Here is a 4,559-nt window from a genome sequence, read left to right on the forward strand (position 1 = left end):
CATTATAATAGCATTGGCCCTGGTAATTGACGTATTACATATATTATCTGATTAATTAGAAAATATTTTATTCCCATTTTACTGGTGAGTATATCGTGATTCAAAAGAATAGCCCAGATTCACAGGCCTGGCAACAATTAAAACCAAGTTCTGGCTTTAAAGTTCATATTCAAGCATGTCAAACTGGCGGCCCGTGGGCTGCATGTGACCCACACAGAAGATTTTTGTGGCCCAGCCAATATAACAGTATATAGGAAGCATTTTAATAAAAATTTTGTGCCATAACCGGTTTGGCTCAATGGATAGAGCATCGGCCTGTGAACTCAAGGGTCCCAGGTTTGATTCCAGTCAAGGGCATGTATCTTGGTTGCGGGCACATACCCAATAGAGAGTGTGCAGGAGGCAGCTGATCAATGTTTCTCTCTCATCAATGTTTCTAACTCTCTATTCCTCTCCCTTCCTCTCTGTAAAAAAAAACAAAAACCCATAAAATATATTTTTTAAAAAATAAAAAAAATTTGTAACTTAATTTTTACAATATCCTGTTATACATAATTATTAATAACTAACTACAATGTTTACTAATAACTGATTACTATCATCATGTTGCATTCATTTCCCTTACTCGCCTTACACGCAGGCCTACCATTTCCTCCACTAATACTAACAGCGAATATCTTAGCAGCCAATTGCCATGTCATTAGTCTTGGACTGACTTGTTTGGTGTGCGCAACAGGAAATATTTCGCTTTCGGGGAACAAGAAAAATAGTTTTATTTGCATTACTTATTAATTTGTGCAGTTATTCAGTGTCTGGTAAGTTAATGTTCAAGACAAATATTAATTTTTATTAAAATGTTCTATTATTTTATGTTATCTATTACTCATTTATTTCAGCCCTTTGTATTCAGCATACCTCTATCGAAATAAACCTACGTTTCTATGAAAATTAAACTTTTGTTTTTTTGTGGCCCACATAAACTTAAACCTTGCTTATTTGGCCAGTGTTAGCCTTTGAGTTTGACATGCTTGTTCATATTCATGATACAGCAGGAGGCTACCTTACTGCCTGTATAGGAATTTCACATGCACTATCTCATTTCATCTTCCCAATAATATTTTTGAGCTGTGCCTTTCAGTATGTCTATAGAAAATAACACTGTATATAAAGGAAGTTATTCTTTTTCTAAGCTCATTTAAGGCAGATAGCTGATATATCTGATGATAACAAAGAAATGATGCTAACCTGATCCACTTAAAAATAATACTATAACACATGCCACTACTATATAAACCACTTTTTCCCTAGTATTTATTTGGATGATCTGCTGTGCTAAGTACTTTACATTTTAATTGTTTTTGTATTATTATTCCATTTCAGATATGAGCAAACTGTGATACTAGATGGTAAGTAATGTTTTTTTCCAAAATAACACAAGTACAGGATCTAGAACTTGATTGCAAATTAGTCTGGTTCCATAAAACAATATAGCAATTGGACTGTCAGTATGTGTCTAATGACCAATGACTGTTTTATTGTAAGCAAGGAAATTATCAGATTTTCAGAATACAAAAGTCAATTTAATTACAGTGCAAATAATGTGTTTTAAGGAAAGAAAATTCAGTTAGACAGTTGTTTTGGTAATCTACTTAAGACAATGCTTAGACTTCTGGTTTGGGCAATAGAGAGAATAGCATTCTTTGTCATGAGTTTAAAAACTCAGTAGGAAAAAATTTTGTGGGAAGATGATGGGATCAGCTTGGAGCAATCAGACTATGATGTGCCTGTTAGATAAGTATGAAGTATATCTATGTACAGATGGCTGAGTAGATCTAGAGTTTTCCATCTGGCCTAAATAAATTTGGAAATGATCATTTAAAAGGTGGTTACTGAGACTTAGGGGTAAATGTATGCAGGAGAAGTATTTCAATTTACTTTATGTAAAAATATCTATGTGAATTGCAAGCCATGAGAAAGAACTGTGGTTTTAATCACTAACAGTGACATAAAACATAATTTTCAATCTACTTAAAAATAATGATAGCCTTAATAAATAAAATAATAAAGGTCATCAATAATTATTTTTTATATCAGGTAGTTTAGTTCAATTTATCTAACACATACTTATTAAACAGCTTTCCCAACTTGCATTGCTATAATTAAGTGGTGGTATTACAAAGGAAATGTCACTCATATTTCAGTAGCCAAGAAGAACTGCATTCAAAACAAAATGCTTTATTGTACATAAGGGATTTATAATATCAGATTGGCAGAATACAAATATCAATTTAATTGCAATAAAAATAATGGGTTTTAGGGGGATATACCTGAGGAAGAAAATCTCCTTAGGTTATTTTGAATGGTTCTAAAATAGCTGATATGTTTGGATTTACATTTTATATAGGCGCTCTGCAATAAGGTAAGTGCAGTCAAGTATGGCAAATCTGGATAGGGAAACAAGAATGAAGAGATAAAGGAGCCTGCAGTGTGCAGGTGTGTGAACGAGCTTTGGCTCTCTGGTAAAGATGTCAGAGCAGTTTATGGCTCTTCTTTGACTACATTCAGCCTGTCTGGTAAATTTGTCCAGATTGTGTATGCTTCGGCTGCTGTAGCTGGAGGAGCCCCTTCAGTGCGAATTAAAGCTGTAAATGAGGTGGTATCAGCAACTGAGAAGGAACAGAAATCCATTTTGTATGATGAGTGATGTGCACATAAACATATAGGCTTGGTGAACAGTGGCATGGACCCAGACTACAGGGTGCTTGTGCACAGAGCTGGAAAGCTAGCTCAGCAATATTATCTTGTTTACCAAGAACCCATTCCCACAGCTCAGCTGGTATAGAGTAGCTTCTGTGAAGCAAGAATATACCCAGGCCGGTGGCGTTTGTCCATTTGGGGTTTCTTTACTACCTTGTGGTTGGAATGAGGAGCCACCATTTTTTTTTTTTCAGTCAGATCCATCTGGAGCTTACTTTGCCTGGGAAAGCACAGCAATAGGACGGAACTATGTGAATGGGAAAACGTTCCTTGAGAAGAGCTAAAACGAAGATTTAGACTTGAAGATGTTATTAATACAGTCATATAAACCCTAAAGGAAAGCTCTGAAGTACGAATGACAGACTATAACAGAAGCTGGAATCCGCAAAGAAGCTGGATTTAGAAGGCTTACTCCAGTCAAGTTAAGGATTACTTGACTGTCATAGTATAATAAGGAAATGACTGAAAAAACCGGAATTTCAGTTAATCTCTATCCTTAAACATATTTACAGTATGTTTTGTTTGCAAAATGTTGCATATTTATTTCTATATGATTTAATAGACCAATGTTTTTAAAATGCCATAAATAATAATAAACTGTTAAATACCCCCCCCCAAAAAATTAAGAGATAAAATAATACCATGTGCCCTAGCCAGTTTGGCTAGGTGGATAGAGTGTTAGCCTGCGAACTGAAGGGTCCCAGGTTCGATTCCTGACAAGGGCATGTACCTTGGTTGCGGGCACATCCCCAGTAGGGGATGTGCAGGAGGCAGCTGATCAATGTTTCTCTCTCATCGATGTTTCTAACTATCTCTCTCCCTTCTTCTCTGTAAAAAAATCAATAAAATATATTTAAAAAATAAAAATAAAATAATATGGAATGTCAACTGGAATTGGAAAAAAATTTAAAAATAATACCATTGCCAAAACCGGTTTGGCTCAGTGGATAGAGCGTCGGCCTGCGGACTGAAAGGTCCCAGGTTCGATTCCGGTCAAGGGCATGTACCTGGGTTGCGGGCACATCCCCAGTGGGGGGTGTGCAGGAGGCAGCTGATCGATGTTTCTCTCTCATCAATGTTTCTAACTCTCTATCTCTCTCCTTTCCTCTCTGTAAAAAATCAATAAAATATATTTTAAAAAATAAAATAAAATAAAAAATAAAAATAAAAATAATACCATGTAATTGCAATTATCAAGAAATACTATATTAAAAATAAAATCATGTGTAAGAGAAATATCTATAAGGGTCACACTGGCTTCTTCTTTGGCTATATGAAAAATGAAGAAATAAAAGTGCATATAAAAAAGCCTATATTAAAGAGCACGACCATGACTGTTTTTTAAACATTATTTGTTTATGATTCCTGTGGGACTTTCAAAGGAAAAGAAAAGCAAGAAAACAGATATGTCTAATTTTAAAGAGACATCTCATGAACAAACTATAAATATTGGGGTCTTCAGAATAAACATGTGTGGTAAATTATGAGATTGGATTTCTGGCTGGAGATTCTGTAATATGTTAAAGGTTTGTTCTATGAAAGTCAGCACAGTGAGAATAAGATGGTTTTCTCACATTTCAGTTCTTTCTGAACTATTTCCAACTGAAGTGGATTAAATTCTTCAAACTATCTGATTACACTCATTGAAAACCCATAATAAATATTACCTTCGTCAACGAGATCTTAAGAATATGAAGAATTTATTTTATTTACTTATGCATGAGAAGAAAATTATGAGATTAGGAATGAAATAGCAAACACTCCCAATGAAAATTTTTAAAAAACTAAAAGAAGCAGAGATT

At 34.6% G+C, this 4,559-nt stretch overlaps 1 pseudogene; it reads left to right on the forward strand.

Moving 5' to 3' along the window:
- The first annotated feature begins 2,462 nt into the window (after positions 1-2,462).
- Positions 2,463-3,208, forward strand: LOC139004972 (proteasome subunit alpha type-2 pseudogene; annotated as a pseudogene).
- Positions 3,209-4,559: the final 1,351 nt, after the last annotated feature.

The sequence above is a fragment of the Myotis yumanensis genome, unplaced genomic scaffold, assembly GCF_028538775.1.
Source record: "Myotis yumanensis isolate MYYU_CA2020_CCGP unplaced genomic scaffold, mMyoYum1.0.hap1 SCAF_3, whole genome shotgun sequence".
NCBI classification, from domain to species: Eukaryota; Metazoa; Chordata; class Mammalia; order Chiroptera; family Vespertilionidae; genus Myotis; species Myotis yumanensis.